This window comes from Silene latifolia, chromosome 4 (genome assembly GCF_048544455.1).
Source record: "Silene latifolia isolate original U9 population chromosome 4, ASM4854445v1, whole genome shotgun sequence".
NCBI lineage: Eukaryota > Viridiplantae > Streptophyta > Magnoliopsida > Caryophyllales > Caryophyllaceae > Silene > Silene latifolia.
The window spans coordinates 103,104,542-103,116,752 of NC_133529.1; positions in this window are offsets into that span (position 1 = coordinate 103,104,542).

The following is a 12,211-nucleotide window of genomic DNA, read 5'->3' on the forward strand; positions in this document are numbered from 1 at the left end:
GACATATAATCCTTGAAGGCACGGATGTGGTTCAAAGGGTTCTCGTGCCCCTTGAATTTAGGGATATCCGTCATATTGAAGTTGGTTGGCAATTTGGAATTGACGGCCTCATACTTGCGATTGTTATCCCTATAAATGTCATCCCCCTTAAGGTACATCAATTGCTCCTCTAAGTATTGGAGTCTTTTCTCAGCTACAGTCATCCCCATGAGAGGATTTTCATCCTTGGATTCATTCTCGGAGTCACCTATTACTTCACTTTCCTGAGGCGGCAATCTCCCCTCTACGGCATAGATCCGGCCCTCGATGGTCTCAAGGCGGTCATAGACTTGGTCTTGGGTAACTTGCATTTGGGCCAGCGCGGCTAGGATTCGATCATTGCCATCTTGAAGTTGGTGGAGGTTTGTTTCACTGGATCCAGGCATCTTGAAAACTGGATAAGAGATCGGCGACGAATCAAAACGCGATCGACCATTCTAACACACTTGCTAAAAGAAGAAATGTTTTGACTCGTGAAGTGGGTGTGTGCCACTTGTGTTGAGTGAACTTTGAAGAAAGACAAGGTTTTTTGAAAATGTGTGTCCTAGTCAACTATAGTGTAGTTGTAGAAGTGGACTCAAAGTGAGGTTTTGAAATGGGCTTGTGGCCCGAATTTTGACTCGACAAACGGACAGAGTTTTGACGGGGTTTTGCGCTAATCAATGGCCTATTTCGAAATTTTTGATTAAAAAAAGGGTTTTGATTTTTGTAAAATCGTCATGGTTTTGTTTAGAAATGGTGATCACGTAAGGTACAAACATTTATACAAGCATTATAACGGGATGCTGAGCACATTTAGAAGGGTTTTGGTTTAAAGGGTGGGTTGCCATACCGAACCATCAAACCCGAAGTCTGTGAAGAGGCTCGTACCAAACAAGAGTAAGGCCGATTCCTAGTCCATTTCCTCAAGTAGTGAAGGCCCTTGATACAAACAAGAGTAAGCATCATGGTATGGATGACGTCAATCGCTATCCATCCTTAGGCCCAAATAAGAATTAGGACCGTTTAGACGGGACGATTGGTCGAATGGGTTGGGTTGGGCCTAGGAAGGCCGAATAAAACGATCTAGGAAGACCGAGTTATGAAAACCGACAATTGTCTTGTACAAACTATTCCCTAACCTTGTTCAAGTTTCACCCTTGCTACACGTAAGTGTATATTCCCCAGCAGAGTCGCCAAACTGTGGACAGCAGGGGTGCCCACGGGGGCGCTTGGGAGGAAGGAGGAACAAGCGTTTGCATTTTTGTAAGGAGTCGCCACCAATTTTTATGGGAAATTGGAACCGTTCGAATAACTCGTGTCATGTCAAGACACAAAGTAAAGACATGAACACTAAGCAATCGTTACCCTTAGCATTCTATGTCTAGAATGACTCTCGTGGATGCCAATGAACACGGGTGTTCACGGAGATCTGGAGTAAGGGGTGAGGGTACGTATTAGGAAGCTCTTTTGATCGAACACCTAATCCCGCCCGCCTCGATAGCGGCCTCTACTAATGATTAGGGAAGTTATTCATACTCGATATATCGTCGATTATATGCATGCAATGCAACATCCAAGTTTTGATCCTAACATGTGAGAATTAGACTAGGTCGGTTGACAATTAGTTTAACATACAATTAAGGTCGAAGTAGGGTTTAATGTTCAATTTCATGTGAAAACATACAAATGGATACAAGAAATATGATAAACACAACAAAATTACAATAATGAAAATTACAATAATTACATTGGGATAGGCGATTTATGTCGAAAATACCTTTAAAACGGATAATTTAAGAAAACGAATAAAAGAATAAATTAACGAACACAACAGAAGGTGATAATACGAATAATAGTTAATTATACGTAAGCTAAATAAACTAGGTCAGGCAACAACGGAGTTCAGAGACAGAAATCAACCGAATAAAGCGCAGCAGAAGTGCGTCGTCCTTTGGAATAGCGCGGCGATTCTTTGCGTCTGTTCCTGACCTAAATTCTGGCTGTGAAGCCGGAATTGCGTGTTGTTAATACTCGTCGGTAAATTTAATGATTGATTAAATTATTTACTCGGATGAAAGTGATTAATAGGTTAATTACATGTGATTAATGGTCATGAAAGCAATAAACATGGATGAGACGGATGCAAGACGGATTAATTACATGAATGAATGATTAACTAGTTAACAAACTAAATCAATTAATTAGGTTAAATACAACGGATTAATGACGAATATATGATAGATATGACAAATAACAGAGTGTAAATATGTCAATGATGAATTCCAGAAACTCAATATTGATGAATTGAATCTCTAAAGCCCGAATTGAATTTAATGACGAAAATCCGCAAATATTGATTACTTGGGATTTAAGTCGAATTTAATGATGAATTAAACATATTAGCGGTGAATAATAATATACATGAGAAATATTATACTATTATGACGAAGAATTAACAAAAAACCACGGAAACAAATAAGAAAGAACAATTACAGAGGACGAAGGAAGAAGAAAGGAAGCAGGAACTGCGACAGCCTCACGAAGAGGCGCAGCAGGTGCTGCGCTCCTTCGAAAAGGCGCAGCAGGTGCTGCGCTCCTTCGAAAAGGCGCAGCAGTTGCTGCGTCCTTTCTCGACGGTTATCTCCTGGAAATCCCTAAAAAGAAGTTTTGAACACGGCTTTAGAAATCGGTTTTAATGATATTTTCGACGTAAATCTTACATTGATGATTGCAAAAAGTAAATACAATAAATAAATAAGGATTATACACCCTCAGACTTACATGTTTGATGAAACGAGAAGGACTAAGATATCGATTAGTGATGCTCGACGCGAATGCAAAGAAAGTGCCCTCGTAAGAGGAAAACGATTAATTAATTAAGTTGATTATGGTGGAGTTGGTCAAATTGGTCGGTCATGCAAACGAGGCTGGTACTCAGAAGGATCCGAGCTTACGTGGTCGAATGTTCAAGCACGTAGACGCCAAAAAGTAAGAACAAAGGTCTAGAATGCAAAGGGAGAAGAGAAGGGCAGACACTCGCGTGAGAAATATGAGGAGCGAAGGCTCCTATTTATGCTAATCACGTGAAGGAATTAGGGTTTCGGAGACTCTTTGGAAGTGAATCTCGGAAAGATATGAAAACGATACGAGAATTACGCAGAAAAGGACCTGGGAAGAGGCGCAGCAGCCACCGCGTCTCTTGGAAGAGGCGCAGCACCTGCTGCGTCAGTTCCCAAGGGGTTTCCTCCTGCGGAAGAAAGATTTCCGTGTTTGAGTTATGGTAGGACGGAATAATTTGGTTTTCCTTAATATCTTATGTGAATATTTCGGGAAATTGTTTACCAAAGGATGAAAATTATGAGACATGGAATAGAAATATCCGGAACATTCCAGAACATTCTGACTCGGGATTTAACGGTTATCAGAAAATGAAGACGGTTTTAGGCCCGGACTCCAAATGTACTCTAATTCTTGTCACAAACGATCAGATCGGCACGTAGATGACAACTAAGAGGTAGACATTAATATTTGAGCAATCACTTGATGATAATCTTAAGAATTGTCACAAATCGTTCCGCGTACCAAACATGCGGCCCAATCATCACCGGGTGGTTTGCGAGAGGTGCAGAAATGAGGTATCTACAAAAGTAATAGGCGAAGAGAGTTGAATAGAGATAGAACCTATATAAGAAATAGGCAAGGAGGATCCATCACCAATAATGAGCTCATCGTCACCATCATATGGAGTGTGGAGAGAAAGAGCGTTGAGGTCATTTGTAATATGGTGGGCGGCACCGCTATCAATCAAGTATGAGGACGGAGAGGCAGAAGATGAAGCAGTAGCAGTGTGTGCTTGGGGATGCTGCTGACGAGCACGGGCAAGGGGTTGGGGAAAAATGACATTGGGGAATTAGCTTTTGAAATCAACACAATTAGACAAGTAGTGACCCATGTAGCGACACCATTAACATGTGCCACGAAAATTAGTGGAAGGAGAAGGAGTAGGGATAATACCGGCAGATTTAGAGGAGATAGCAGCAGGAACCATGGTGCGATTTTGAGAGGACGATAGGTGGATGCGTGTACAGATGCAGGCAGGGAAGCATGAGAAACACGGACAAGAGTTTAAACGACAAGAAGCTCATGGTTCAACAGCTTCTCGTGAAGGGCCTTTAAGGTAATGGGAGTGTCACGAGCATGAACCGCTTCAATGACAGGATGATATGTGTTAAGGTCAAGGCCTTAAAGGACTCTGTCAACGACATCTTCAATATCCATCGTCTTGCCAAGAAGGGCGAGTTCAGTGACACAATATGTGATATCTTGAATCAATTCAGAGATATGACGGTCAACTTTGACAATATTGTTAAAGCGATTTTAGATTTGGAGAAGATGACACCGAGAGGAGTTAGCATAAGTTGTCTCAAGAATAGTCAAGATCTCACGAGAAGTGGTGGCCTTGACTACGAGAGGAGAGATATCAGGGTGAAGGTGTAATACCCGCCCTGTTAGAGACCTGTTAACTGTCTATTGACTGACCTTAGATACGTAATTGACCTCTTGGAACCTCTCATACAAACGGACTTGGAAATTAATGATCTTGAGGAATGGGAACTCGATCTAGCATAGGCCACTCGATCGAGTAGTCTTGTAACTCGATCGAGTAGAGGCCATTCGATCGAGTAAGCTCCAAACTCGATCGAGTATAGCGGGTTCGGCGTTAAGATATAAATCGTGAAGTCGTAAACTCAAATCAGTTTTTATTTTCATTTCTCCCAAAACCTAATCAGCAACACTTCTTCTCCCTCACCATCTTTCAACCTTTTTAGGATCCCTCACTCTTGGAGACACCATGGGGACGTAGGCTTGAGTCGGGTCGCGGTCTTGTCGCCGGAATGCCAAGCGTAGGTAAGTCATCATCATCATCCGTAGGTTTCGTTGTGGTTATGGTTGTTAGTAATAGAGGTTTCCTACTGATTGTGATAGGTGTTGATGGAGGTTGCCTTGCCTTCATATGGATGTCTGCGATGTTGGCTGCTGATTGCAAAAGTAGGTTTTCCTACTCATTACTGTTGATTAGTTGTCATGTGTGGTGCGTGGTATTTCTGATTGTGTAGTAGTATTGTTGTATTTGTATGTGGTTCGCAAGGTGCGCCCTCGGCTGAGTGGAATCATTTTCAGGAATGGTTTTACGCCCTTGTTCGGCCCCTTGTGGTTCCCGTCACAAGGGGTATGTGCACATTAATGGTCATTGGGGGTTATTCGCTCTATGGTTTTGAGCGGGGCTTAGGTGGTAAGGTTGCGGTCCCCACTGGTGGTGTGGATTACTGGTTGCGACTGGTAATCTGGCAGGACTTTACCTTCATGTTAGTCAGGTGGTTGGTGAATTATTGGAGTTGGAGGTTTGTGCATGTGTTGTACCAAGTTTGTATGATGTTCTTCGGTCACTGACCTAGTGTGGTTTTGTTTGTGTTTCCTTCTTGTTATGTGTTTGCGGTGATCCATTATGGTGACCAGTCAGTCTTAGCAGGTGTTGACATATGGAGCTTATCTGGGTGCGTTGGAGGGATGTGTCTTTCACCGAGTCTTGGCATGGAGTATTCTCACCATAGTTGTTTTGTTTCATCAGTTGTATCTTTCCTTTTGTTGAGTTAAAGCTTGTATTTAACTTTAATAGTTCTTTTATTAACGTTGTGATATACTATTCCTCGGGCAACCGAGATGGTAATGCACGTATCTGCTAGGAAAGGTCTTGTTAAGGCTCCTTGGTGGATGGGGCTGCTACAAAGTGGTATCAGAGCCAGGTTTTGGAACCTTTAACCAATGAACATAATGAACGTAGAGAGTCAAATAAAATAAACCTGTTGTATGTATGTTCGGAGCCCCGTGTGTATTTGATTTTGGGTGAGAAGGCACCCTCATTCCAAAATCATAGCCCCAATATGCTTAAGCCAGCCACTTCGAATGGGGATATTGATTCGGGAATTTTATGAACATATGTTTTATGTGCAAGATATGTGTATAGAGGTAATGTCATGTGCAGTTGATCGCGTATGTGATGCGTGATCGCTTTTATAATTGTGTGCGTGAATATGTGGATGGGACAAGTGGGATGTTTTAGAAGCATGTGTATAGATATGTGGTGGCATGTATGTTTGATAATTGATTTGAACGTTTGCAGTATTTGATAAATTGTATGAGCATGTTATCGTTGTAGGATTATATATGAATGTGAATGAGATAGACACCGTTGCCACTATGGGTAGACATATGGATTAGTATGTTATATGGAACGCAAAATATTAGTGTTATAATGTATTGGTTGTGATGCTTTTGTTATATGTAAAATGATGATAGTCGATAGTAGTAGTATAGGAGATAACTAGTGACGAGTTCTAAGTATGCCTTAGACTCCGAACAATTTGTTATTTTGCACAAACAACCAATCAATTCGTGATTAACCGTTGGTCATTTTTAACTTACTCGACCGAGTACGAGGGAGTACTCGACCGAGTAGGCCTTACTCGATCGAGTAGGTGGGTCACTCGATCGAGTTCGCTGGAAACAGGATCGCTGTCAATTCTGGAAAATACTGAAACTCGACCGAGCACCCCTAACTCGATTGAGTAGAGGATACTCGATCGAGTACCTTAGACACTCGATCGAGTGCCGTTGTTATCAGAACACGGGATTTCTAAATTTTTGGGACTTATATCTTCAATCTTCCTCATATTTATATCTTATTTTCTTCTTTCTTAACCTAAATCCCTCATAAACTTTACTCTTTACAAAACCTTTGGTGAAAATTTGTGTTTTTGTTCTTCCAAATCGTCCTAAGTTCATCCATCTAATTAGATTTGCAAACTAATTCAAGGTAAATTTTTTTACTTCTTCTTTTGATTTTGATGTAATTAGAAGCATATGTTAGTGTTTTAATTTCCGAAATTTTGATATTATGCCTTAAGATTGTGTTATAATTACTAGATTTTAATAGAAGCTATCTTGAATCCTTGTTATTGATGCTAGGAACTACAAATTGAACCCGATTTTTGGTAATATACAACCCGGATTTTCTAGGGTTTACCCCCAAATTTTTGATTTCTTTCATCTAATCCATCTTTAAAGGTTGGAAAAGGGTAGGGAATGCTAGTGTTATCATATTTGGTGCTTGATTTTGGTTATTTTCATCGAAATTTTCGTCTTAAAACTCCATCTTTTGGGTATACAAGTTTGAAACTTTGTTCCAATTTCATTGTAACAATCGGTATATTGAGCTTAACTTTTGGTAAAAATCAACCCCGGATTCTTCCTAGAACGTGCCCAAACTTCGGATTGTGTGATTTTAATCCATCTTTTATGATTGCAAAGAGTAAAGGAAGTTAGTAAGACCCATGTTTTGCTTTCAAATTTTACATATTTTGTGAAGGAATTCATCATATGCCTCGCCTTTTTCGTATATAACGTTTGAAACTTTCCACTTTAAGCTTGTAAAAACCAATGTTTGGCTAACTATGTTGATACAGATGTTGAGAGCAGCTGCCACACAACCTCAAAAAAATAGAACTAGAGCCGCCACAACCGCCGTGGAGGAGGTAGGAGAGGGACGTCAAGGGCCCGTAGTTCCGCTGGTACCTCAATATCCGACGGTAATTTTCGCTGACTTCAAGCAAAGGGACGCCTTTTTGAACTTGCTATGTCGCACCTTGAAACCAACAAGGTGTATAAATGTGGGTGTGTTGGAAGAGCTGAAGATTGAGTTTGATGTCCGTCATATCTTTGAGATTTTGGGTTTGGAGGGTTTGTATAGGTTGAGGTAGCATTCTTATGCTTTTCTGACCCTTGAGTTCATGAGCTTCTTTTCTTATGACGTAGCTGAGAAGATGGTGAGTTTTAGATTGATTAACACCAGCTTTTTACCTGACTCTTGACCAGTTTGCTGACCACTTGAGGCTTACCCCGGCCTAAGAAGGGATATCTTGGTTATGTCCCGACTGAGTGTGGAGCTAGTAGCTACCTACCCTTGCTCACTGGTAGACCTGCCCCTACCCTAGTGTTATGTTGATTAATGATGTGCAGCACATAACTTTGAAGATTTTCCTCCGATCTTTGACTTGTTTGTTGTACGGGAGGAAGGATGTGAGTAAGCTAAACTCACACGCCCTTCCTCACTAGTAGACCTGCCCCTACCCTAGTGCTATGTTGATTAATGATATGCAGCACATGACTGAAGATTTTGCTCCGATCTTTGACTTGTTTGTTGTACGGGAGGAAGGATGTGATTAAGCTAAACTCACACGAACTTATGTTGTTGATCTCTTATCTTAACCCTACCCGAGAGAAGCGTTTTGCTTATAGCGCCCCTGCGATAGTGTGTGCTAGCTTAGCTTTGATGGCTAAGTCTTCGACTCGCCATATCAGTTGCAGCGCTATCACCACCCGTTTAGCTGAGAGGTTGACAAACTTTGAGGCGTCACCTGCCCTCAAACCTATGTGTGCGGTTGTCCCGACCTTAGATAGAGACTACTTCATACATCAGAAGTGGTTGCGAATGTTGGAGGGTGGAGGTCTAGCTTAGAGGGTGAGGAGTAGGAGCTGGATGAGAGTACTTGACACTTACCATCTTCTTATGACTGAGCCTTTGGCAGAGGCTTCCCTTGATAGTGAGGAGGCTAACCTTCCTCACCAGATCTACTTGATCATCGATGACCTTCTTGCGAGATGCCAGAGCCGTTTGGGGGAGACCGCGCTAGGAGGGAGGATCAGGTACCTGGGGAGGGTAGAGGACCCCGGAGAGCTAGGGAGGTTGTTCGAGAGTTACAGTGTGTTCAGCAGGGACCACCTCAGTATCAGTACCCCGGCTACTCGACTTCCTTTAGCCCCCCAGATGCAGGTGAGTGAGCTCACGGAGAGAGTGTCGAACACTTTAGTGCTCCGGAACCTACATGAGATGGCTTATCTTAGGGTGTCGGGACCAACTTGGCTCACCCGGTATGGTGGCGTGGAGTAGGGAATGATAACGGTGTGTTTCACTCCTACGGGGTGGATAGGGCCACATGGGGAACCCCGGAGAGCTATACTTACGGATGCCTTACACCGTGGAGGAGCGGAGGAGATCCAGGGACAGGAGCTGCCACCGGAGGAGGGGTTGGAGCTGGCACTTCAGGAGCCGGAAGCAATGACGAGATGGAGGGGGGCTTTGGTGGTGACCTTTGAGTGACCGTTCTTTATTTCCATGCTTGTGTTAGTAGACTTTTGTTGGATTTTCATCTTTTATTGCGGTCTTTGGATTTTATTTGGTAATGTAATCGACCATAACGGGACTGGTTTTTAGACCTTGTGTATAGGCGAAATGATGTCGGGAATAAAATCCCAAACCTTGTATGTTCCTTTACTTAAGATTGCATTATGCTGGACATTCTAACCTGGAGATACTCGGCTGAGTACCTTGTACTTAATCGAGAACCATGTATGTTACATTTAATGAGCATTCTGATCTGCACATACTTGATCGAGTATGTCTAGCTTGATCGAGTACCTTACGCCATACTCGATCGAGTACGGCTAACTCGATCGAGTCCCCCTGTATGTATACGAAGATCGTTTATCTCGTTTGACATGGGATCATGGGGGTATTTTTGTTGAGCCATATGTCGTTATTATGACCATTGATATTTACTTTTGTGCTTTATACTTATGTATGAGTTGTATCAAGAAAGTATGCAGTAATTGTCGTTCTATGTGGTCGCTAACTTTTGTTTAGTCGTTTGGCGACCATTTCGGGATGGGTTATGTTGACATTGAGTTGGCCGCGATGGTATCATGGCGTCACATAAGCGACTTACCTTTCAATTTCTATGTATATCGAGTAGTATTTATTGAGCATGACAGATTCATTTTTGTGTTGTTGATTTTCATCTTATATGTTCACATGAATGCATGTTAGTCTTTTAATGTCAAAGGATAGGTTGTGGTCTTCGTTTCATCGTGATATAGCTCATCTTAAAGGTGAATTTTAGGGACGAAGTTCCTTTTAAGAGGAGAAGAGTAATGTCGCGCATGAAAATGTTAAAAAAACGTCGTCTTTTAAGTAATTTATTTGTTGCTTAAGTGGTTTAATCATTTGTTGTGTAATTTAGTTGTTGCCTTCTTGTGAAGATATGCATTATGTTGAGTAATTTAAGTGTGTTGAATTCATGTGGTATAATGGGAGTAGTAGTTGTATTTATGTATCTATTCGATTGTTAACATTTGGATGGTGACTCGTGATGGAGTTGTGTTTTGATAGTTATATTCACGAGAGAGGATGATGATGATTAGTCGGCATGAGAGATTGGGTGGTATGTTAGGGGTGAAGTCTAGGGATATGGTTATAGTGGTTCTTGTCGGGTTGGGTTGTTGTTAGTCACCTTGGCTTAGGCTATGCTTTTGGGTTGGGGGAGGCGATGAGTTGAACTTCAGGGACGAAGTTCCTTTTAGGGGGAGGGGACTGTAATACCCGCCCTGTTAGCGACCCGTTGACTGTCTGTTGACTGGCCTTAGATACGTAATTGACCTCTTAGAACCTCTCATACAAACAGACTTGAAACTTAATGATCTTGGGGAATGGGAACTCGATCTAGCGTAGGCCATTCGATCGAGTAGTCTTGTGACCCGATCGAGTAGAGGCCACTCGATCGAGTAAGCTCCATACTCAATCGAGTATGGCGGTTTCAGCATTAATGTAACACCCCCATCTACCAAGGAACCTTAACAAGACCTTCCCTAGCAGATAAGGGCGTTACCATGTCGGTTGCCTGAGGAACAGTAATAATCAAATGTCGATAAAAGAACAATTATGTTTATTTACAAGTGATTAACCAAAAGGAAAGATACAACTTGTGACAACTACCAACTACGTGATACTATCTCTGCAATGACTCGTCCCTCCAAGCACCCAGCTATGATCCAGATATCAACCTGCTAAGACCGACTGCTCACCATAGTGGATCATGGAAGACACAACACAAGAAGAAAACACAACAACAACACCCAAGGTCAGTAACTGAAGGAACACACAAAACCAGACACAACAAACATACACACATCACCTTCTCTAATCACCCACACTCCTCTGACTGCCCGAAGGTCCAGTCCTGCCAGATTACCAATCGCAAACAGTAATCCACGCCGCCAGTGGGGGACCGCAATCGTATGATACGTACAATTTATATAGTCTTTTTAGTCTACTATTTCACGCATTTTTATGCCTTTATGTATCGTTATGTATTGCAAAATGCCCCGAATTGGCTACTTTGGTTTGTTTTGTCTAATCTGCAGAAATGAACCTGAAAGTGGTGAAACCGCACCCTTTTCGTCCTATTTAGCATGCATTATGAGGAAACGAGAATATTGGACCAAGAGATGTACATTGAAGTGCATGAAGGAAGGTCAAGGGAGCTGTCAATGACGAGTTAGAGGCTGACTTGGAGGAAAACTACTCGATCGAGATGAATTGATGGTCAATTGAGTGGTTTGGCTGACACGAGGATTCGATCGAGTGATTTTATCTGCTCGGTCGAAATGCTGATTGTGAGAGTTCCTCGTTCAAGAGCTTTATCTGCTCGATCGAGAGGAAATGCTGGAGAAGACCTCGATCAAGTGGTCTGAATCCACTCGATCGAGAGGTTTGTTGTCTTATGCGGGCTTTAGTAACCCATGATAGTTTATTTTTGTTAAGTTTGTATTTCCCTATTTAAGGGAAACGTAATTAGGTCATTAGGATCGATCTTTCACATACTTTTCATACTTTTGCTTTGAAACCTACTGCTTAATCTTTCTCTTAATCTTTGCTCTTGGCTTTACTTGTGGATTGTTCTCTGCGCCAAATTCGTAAAGATTGTAATCACTCTATTACTCCTTAATCTTAATACTTATTACTTTGCTTACTTTAATCACTTGTTCTTTAATTATCGCTTTTGCCCTAATCTCGTTTATGCTTAATTATTATTGTTTTATCATGTTTCTAATTAGCATTCTTAATATTATTATTGCTGACACCATTAATAACATGAGTAGCTAATTCTTTATATGTTGGGACTAGGGAATCCATGGTAGGATTGTAACGATGTAGAGAATAGGCTAGATAATTTATGTGTGAGAATCTGTCCCCATAGAAATTTAATTATAACATCAATTTAGTTGAGTGCACGCT